We start from the raw sequence: 8,714 nt of genomic DNA on the forward strand, positions 1-8,714 counted from the left end.
CCGACAACAGGTCATGGAAGCGCGCGATCCGAGCAGAGAGATTTGCATGACCGCAAGCGGTGCACGAGAACGTCGCCGATGAAAATGAAATATCGAGCTAGCGGAGGCGATACGCCATCGTACGAGCGTGCAATATGCTCCATGACCACCGCAATGCCGCGGCCAATCGATAATCCGACACTGAACGGTCACGAATTCTGTAATGGCACCGAACCACATGCGGCTACCAAATGGAGAAATTACGGCGAGTGTATTTTCTGCGGGGGGACTGTTGATTGTTGAATGGAGAGGAAGGGTGGTCGTTTGGCGAACGCGTTAGACTGTGTACGATTTGTAATTGGGAGGGATTGAAAGTCGGTGTAGGTTGTATTTATGTTGATGTTAAGTAAATTTTTGGAATTTTTCGTATTTTTAGGTGTAGGTATTTTAACGCAACGAGGGAATAATTATTTGTTTTTACACGTGAAATATTGATACACGGAGTAAATGAATTTTGAATGTTTAATGGTGCGGAGGAATTAAAGGTCAAGCGGAATTCGGGGATTTGTTAGAAAAATTCGATTTTGAAAATTTCAGTGAAATATTATTGAAAATAATTTCAACGAATGTGTATTACATTTCCGTGTCAACGTAAATGTAATAGTACGAGTCGCGCGAAGGAAATAAATTTTGAATATTTAGCGGAACGGAGAAATTGAAGGTCAAGTAGAATTCAAGAATTTAGCAGAAAAATTCGAATTTTAAAATTGCACTGAAATATTTTCAAAATAATTTCAACGAATTCATTGTACATTTCTGTGTCAACGTAAATAGTACGAGTCACGCGAAATTAAATTACACGTTAAGTAAAGAAATTTCGAATGTTTAACAGTACAAAGAAATTAAAAATTCCATTTTTAAAATTGAACAGAAGGACTTTAAAAGTAATATTAACAACGTTAAAAATAATATCGACCGAGTCGAAATGTTTAAAATACAAACGCAAACAAGGATCATTCGGAGGCAAATCAATTTCCATTTCGTTGATACGCCTTCCGAATTCCGAACACGTAACAGTAATGTAATTCGGATAAAGTATTGTTAATACGTCTCGACAACGTAAATATTTTGTATACGCAGTGTAATAATAGGCGAGACGACACGTATTCTGTGTTGTTTTGCACTCATTCACACGAGATATCGGTCGGTAACGATTAGGCGCGCGGCATGAAAGCAGCTGAGGGTTGATTGATAACGCGAGCGTTGCATAATTCCATTGGACGGAACGCGACACGGAATATCGTCGGTCGTTCAAGGCCGAATAACCTCGCTATACATATACAGAGCACTGCAATCTGCATCACAATGCTACTCATTGCTAGTCGATGCACGAACGAGAACTTACGTACTGTTACCTGCCAGTGCAGGCCTTTTCTTTCCGTGCAAAAGTTGGGGAACGGTGTCTCTAGGGGGAAATCGCGTTTTATCTGCACAATTTTTAGGACACATTGGCAAGTGATCGTGTATCATGGGAATCGCCGAAAATGAGTTCAGAATCAGAATAATTTATTGAGAGAAATTTGAAAAATTTATATGTTGTTTTTAATATTTTCTTTTTCTTGGAACATTTAGCTAGATTAATTTAGAAATAATATAAATTCAGCGACTTATGGTGCTTTTATTTAGACATTGTTCTTTTACGAGCGTTAGGTACAAAGAAGTGTGATTTAACCCTTTTGGTGACCGAACTATTTTCTTAAGAATTTCTTAACCCTTTCGCTGTTGTTGGCGTTGTGAAAATTTTCTCGCGCTGTATTTTTGGCGATTTTTGGCGCGCTTTCACCTTAACTCAAGCCCTGACTCTTCTTCTTTGCATACTTCCACCTTAATTTTAAAATTTAAACGTGAAATTTTAATTTTGACATTTCTGAAGATTTTTAAATGTCGAAACAAAAGATTTTGCGACTGAAGTACTGAAATCTACCGCGGCGAAGGGGTTAAGAATATTTTAAGAATTACTTTTGAAAGAAACGGATGCTAAATTGAGATCAATTTTTGTTAGAGTAACTCAACTGAGACGCATACAGAAAGGGTTAAAACGTTCATCTGTAACAGCTCGTGACGTCCGTTTCTAAAACACAATGCGAAATTATAAATCTTCGACTTTCCAATTATATTCTTCCAATTATACTCTTAATTTATATATTAAGATACAATTACGTGACTGCCTCCCAATATCAAATCACGACAAATTTCTAAAATCTCACAAAATATAGAATACCTCGGTTGTCGCGTCGCGTCGCGTGTCTGATCGATTCAGAGTGTTCGCGTTACGACTTATTACCCGCCAAACTAATCTTGGGTAACTAGTTAAATCTACCTTGCTCGAACGTTAGCAAAACGTAGAGTGCGTCACGAACGATTGACGACTTTGTGTCTAAGACTCGATTTGGACTTGAAACGGCTGGAGAGATCGTCTTGTTCGCACGAGTGACTGTTGCGAATTGTATCTCGAGTCCCGAAAATTTACCGGAGTCGCCGTGACTCCCCCGCCAAGTGCAAGAAGGCACGCTGATTGGTTTTTCACGTACGCACAAATTACCAATCAACGTGCCCTTCCATTGCGCCCTTAGCGCGCATTTCCTTGGAAGGAGTGGAGCCCTACCCGCGGGTGCGTGGAATCCTTGCTGTCCTTCGGTGACGCGTCGGAAATTCCCGCCAGGTCAACCCTCGGCCGAGAGTGCCGTTATACGCACGTGTGGATTGACCCTTCAGGAGTACCTGGTTTATGACACGTCTTCGGTTATTGAGGACGCGGATAAGTCGAAATTCTAAAGGCATTGTTCTGTAAGAAATTACTTATTTTTTCGCGGAGCTACGAAGCGTCTTTGTTCTCAAAAATAACCTTCTTGTGCGAGCGTGCCATAAACCCGGTCAACGAAGACCCCATGCGTTCCGTACCTGCGCGACGGAACATGGGGCGTATACGCCCCACGATTAAATGAAGGCATCAGCAGTAGTACTAAGATGCCCGTAATCGACTGCATATTGAATTTTTAAAAAATTCTTCATTTTACAATGATAATACCAAATGGCTTGAACGGAAAGTTCAGCGTGGGGCGCATACGCCCCACGCGGCAGGGAACGTGTTAAGGAAACCCAGGTAAAACTTAACCAGACCACTTCATACAATACATGACAATACAAATTATTTTAAATACATCTTCATTCTGAAATCCGTGAATTTCGACGTTGGCAACGGTTTTGTCAGAGCATCCGCCAGTTGTTGACCTGTAGGTGTATAGATTACTTTTACAACGTTTTTCTCAATTTGTTCTCTACAAAAATGATATTTGATATCAATATGCTTTGTTTTCTTGTGGTTAGTCGGGTTACTCGCAATACTGATACAACCAGTGTTATCCTCAAAAATTTCTATTGGTTCTGAAATCCTGAAATTTATACTCTTTGCCAATGATCTCAACCACAAAGTTTCCCTGACAGCTTCAAAGAGGGCCATATATTCTGCCTCAGTTGTCGAGGCTGCAACAGACAACTGTCTTTTTGTATTCCAACTAACAGTGCATGTACGAAATAACTGAAATAAATACCCTGTTGTGCTTTTCCTATCAATTTCGTTACTGCCCCAATCAGAATCAACATACCCAATTAACGAACTTTTATCATTACCTTTTATATATGTTAATCTTAAATTTATCGAACCTTTCAAATATCGCAAAACCCTTTTTAGACTAATCCAAAGCTCTTTATTATTTTTATTTACGAATCTACTTAAGATATTCACTGTCGAACTTAAATCCGGCCTTGTACACACCATCAAATACATTAAACATCCGATGAGGCTGCGACATGGCGCATTATGCATCTCGTCCGAATTCAGAGCTGTATAGTTTATTTTAGTTTCCATTGGCGTACTTACTATTTGACAATCTTGCATATTGAATTTATTTAGAATTGTACTAATATATGCACTCTGATCGAGGGTTATTTCCTTTTCATTTCTCGTGACTCTAATTCTTCGATGCGTGCTGTAATTATTACCAGATCGTCAACATACAATATAATATAAATATTTTTATTAATATCTCCTTTATCAAAAATATAAAGACATGGATCTACTGCTGAATTTTTGAAACCCAATTCTTTGAGAGTTTGATCAAAAATTTCATTCCAGCACCTTGCTGCTTGTTTCAAACCGTACAGGGATTTGTTCAATTTGCAAACTAGATTCTTTTCATTTCTAATACCATCAGGAACTCTCATGTAAATTTCCTCTTTTAATTTTCCATTCAAGAAAGCGGTCTTTACATCCATATGATGAATTAATAATTCAAATTGATTTGCAAAAGCTATTAAAAATCTAAAACTTGCGATTCTTGCTACGGGGGAAAAAGTTTCATTGTAATCTAATAAGTATTTTTGACTAAACCCTTTAGCTACTAGACGAGCTTTGTATTTTATTGGATTTCCAAATTCGTCATTTTTAACTGTAAATACCCATTTACAATCTACTATGTTTTTATTCTCAGGCCTCGGTACTAGAGTCCATGTTTTATTTATTAAAAGAGAATTAATCTCTTCTTTCATTGCTTCTTCCCATTTCATTCTATGCTCGTTCTCTTTAACTTCTGCATAACATTTTGGAATTTTGCAGGTAATCGATTGTGCACACAAAATATAATCGTCTGGGATTTCATTCTCATCGTAAGAGATGGGTGGATTGTCTCTTTATGATTCTTCTGTTTCAGTTCCTTCAAATAATAACGGCATTCACGTTTCATGTGTCCTAGTTTATTACAGTGGTGACATTTAATACCAGGGATTCTTCTGTTATTCTTGAATCTATTAAACTGTCCAAATTTTCGAGCAAAACCTTTAGTCTTCGATATGTCAAAATCTGGTTGTCTCGTTGTGTTTATCGCATTTCCAGTATAAAGCACTTTTGCACTCGTATCTGTACTTTCCGCTTTTATTTTTACCTCGTGGTCAAGAAGTCTTGTTTTCACAAATGCCAAAGTCAATGTATCTTCTGACAATGTCTCTATTGCTGTAATCACACCATCGTAAGAAGGTGGAAGAGTTAATAACAAGTGTGCCACTTTATCTGTTTCTTCCAACTTTGCTCCAGCCGCTGATAATTCCGTAATCAAGTCATTAAAAACAGTGAAATGTTTGACTAATGGTATATCTCCTTGTAACTTTAAACTGAGCAATTTCTTTCTGATAGCCAATTGAGTTGCGAGACTTTTTCTCTCATAAATTTTATCTAAATTTTCAATAATTTCCTTCGCTGTCACACTTCCACTCGCGAAACCAAGAAACGAATCCGATAAAAACTCAATAATTATACTCTTAGCAGTGTTTTCGGCCTTGTCCCAGTCGTTAGGTTTCTTGTCTGGAACTCTTTCATCGATAACTTTGATCACACTTAGTTCAGTCAACAACGAACGAATTCTGAATTTCCACACACTATACTTGTCACCATTAAAAGGAATAATGTTTCTTTTCACTTTTAATTGATCCATGATGAATACTAATATACGTGTCCTTACACAACTAACAACTAATAAAAACACTTAAAATAATTATTATAAAATTAGTTCCGCACAGTTTCTACACGTTAGACCTGGGCCCATAACCTGTTGGGAAATGGGTTTTAAATAAACTGTTTTCAACTTTCGATATTGAGATATTTTATTTTCTACGCGATGGAAGTGACTTCTTTCTATTTCAAATGTCTTTAGAGGACTAACTCTACCGGGCGCGCAGAGCCGGTAACATGAGGCACCGATGACCTCATTTAATAGGGGTGCGTTATCTCCTTTCTCATATAAACAGATGAGAAACCGCATCTCCGTTCATCACGGAAAGAGATTAATTTTTGATTTGATTTATAACAAAAACCAACAGTTGATAAATGTTAAAGTTATTCAATGTTTACATACCGACATAAAAGATAGCGCACCCTGTATGTCTTTCTTGTCTTTCCATTTTGCAACCAAAATTCCATTACAGGAGCGCGATATCACGTCAGTTCGTTTTAGTTTTGCAGCTTCGAGTTGTTTAGGCATATTCTTCCTATTGCATCTCACTGTTCCTATGGCGTTAATTTTTATAGACTGTAGCTTTTGAAATAGGCTTGGCGAAGAATACATACCAATTGTCCAAAAATAGAGTATGCCCATAACCAGCTAATATCGTGGACATAAACATTGTAACATTTTCAGAGGCAGCTACATTCGCATTTCTGTCTAAATCTTTACCAGTGTAGATTTGGAATTTAATGCAATAACCCGACTTGGATTCACATAATTTATAAAATTTCACTCCAAAGCGTGCTCTTTTGGACGGATTATACTGTTTGTACGACATCCGACCCGTGTACTTCATTAGCGATTCATCTAATGAAATGTATTCCGCGGGAGTGTAAATATTTTGAAATTTTTCATTAAAATAATCGATTACACTTCGCATTTTACATAAACGATCGTCATTATCTTTTGCAACTGCATTATCAGTAAAGTGCAAAAACCGTGAAATTTGGGCAAATCTCCAATAGGGCATTGTTTTTCGAAATATTGGTGTCTCGATTACGCTTCTTTTTGACCAATATGACTGCGCAGTCGTTTTTTTAACTTGGGACATCAAAATGCACAAAGCGAAATAGGCACGTACTTCATCTATATTGGTGTCCCACCAAATGTCTTCAAACTTTCGTAATTTGCGATTTTCATTTTGGAGTGTTTGACTGGCGTAACGATTGCTTTCTGTCACAATAATTTTTCAAAAGTCTTCCGCTAATACTCCACTTGTCATTTGCAAAGCTGTGACATTTTGCCCAACTAGAATATTTATTCTAGATATTCTGGAATATCCCCATACTTGAGTGATATTTTCCGTGTCTTTCCATATCCATTCCTGAGATGAAACATTCCTTTCTCTATTCTCATTCTGAACTTCTTCCTCGTCGTCAGATATAATTCTACGCCGATTCCGAAGTGGAAAAACAATTTCTTCTAAATCGCTGTCAGATTCTACATTGTCTTGTCTTCTCCTTTTATTTATAGAAATAATATCTCTGGCTTCACTATCACTTTCCATTTTACAGTCTGGGGTCAATACTGATACTCGACTCGTGAACGAGACTGGTTTCAGCTCGAACTCAGTTAGTATCGTTGCGCTCCCGATGTGGTGGGCAAACGTTTAAATAATTTGGGGAAAACCCGGAAAGGGGAAAGGGATAGGAAACATGACCAGGGTGCGACTTGAACTATTTTATGATAGGGAAGGAATTTGTTAGAGGCTAGGAAGACGGCTGGAAAGGACTGTTTATTAATTTATGATATGTGACTGGCCGGTGGGCTGCGCGACCGGACAGGTAACTTTAAACGATGAAGTGCAAGCAGAAACTGTGCCTCAGTAATGAATTTCATTAACAGTGGACGTGCCACGCCCGTCAGTTTTCTTCTGCAACAATCGCCTTATGACTGCAACAAACGCCAGCGACGCCAGTGTGTAACACGTCGCTGGCGTTCCGGTAACAGTAGCATCTCGACGTGCGTGGCACGTCTTTCCACCGCAAATGGTTAATATGTCGATAATGTGAATAATTTTGGATAATCTATTACGAGGATCGTTTTCTTCATTGTTACTAAAATGAATGAACCGTACCAGTAATTCAAATCGACTTCTCGACATCACTTTACTTGGGAATGTCTGGTGATATTCTTCATTTCTACTCCAATACAGGTGAATTTTGGGTAATCGCACTAATCCCATCCATATAATTAAGCCAACAAATCTTTTTATTTCATTTGGATTTGTTTCAATTCATTTATCAAGACGATGTGATTGCTGTTCTGATACTATTTTCGCAGCATATATATTTGTTTGGTTTGCAATAATTTCAAATATTTCATTCGAAACAAAAAGACAATAAAAACTATGCGGTTCAGTATAATCAAAAATTTCAGAATGATGTGTATTGATTCCCGATGAATTAGAAAATGTAATCTTTGGTCGATTACACGAAGGAATATGCCAATTTGTATGACCCATCTCTTCTTGTGTATTATTTTCGTCATTATTACCGTCATCTTCAAATTCGCTTTCACTATCTGATTCAACTCGACGGCGACGTACTGAAGATGGTATTATCAAATCAGACAAACTGCTCGAGGAACTTTCCTCACTATCTGACAACACTCGGCATCGTTTGGAAGGACTTGGTAAAAATATATCGTCAGTTGAATTGCTTGACGCAGAATCTTCATTTGAAGTCATAACTTTATGGGCTAACGAAAAAATTAAATAGGAGATACGAAATGTAAAAATTTTTGTAGTATATAAAAGTGTAATAGAGGTTCTTACCTGATTGTTTAACACTCTCGGAAAGAATAAAATTGTGAAACTATTACTCAACAACGCGACAAAACAATATGAGATAATCGACGATCGCATGTTTTCAATCGTCAATTGTTGAGATATTCTTAGACATCGCGCGAAATCGCACTCCAGCGCCACGGGGGATACCGGTGACCCCCGTCGCAATTAACATGTCAAACATTGTTATACACTGTAACTTATCTATTGCAGATAATATTTCAACATTATATGTATCGCATAATAGAAAATTCATCGTGGCGCCACGGACAATCCCTGTAAAATTGGTGTGGCATTCAACGTGTTAAAAGCGTTAACAATGTCTAGAGTTC

This window comes from Habropoda laboriosa, unplaced genomic scaffold (genome assembly GCF_001263275.1).
Source record: "Habropoda laboriosa isolate 0110345459 unplaced genomic scaffold, ASM126327v1 scaffold1166, whole genome shotgun sequence".
In the NCBI taxonomy this organism is placed as follows: Eukaryota; Metazoa; Arthropoda; class Insecta; order Hymenoptera; family Apidae; genus Habropoda; species Habropoda laboriosa.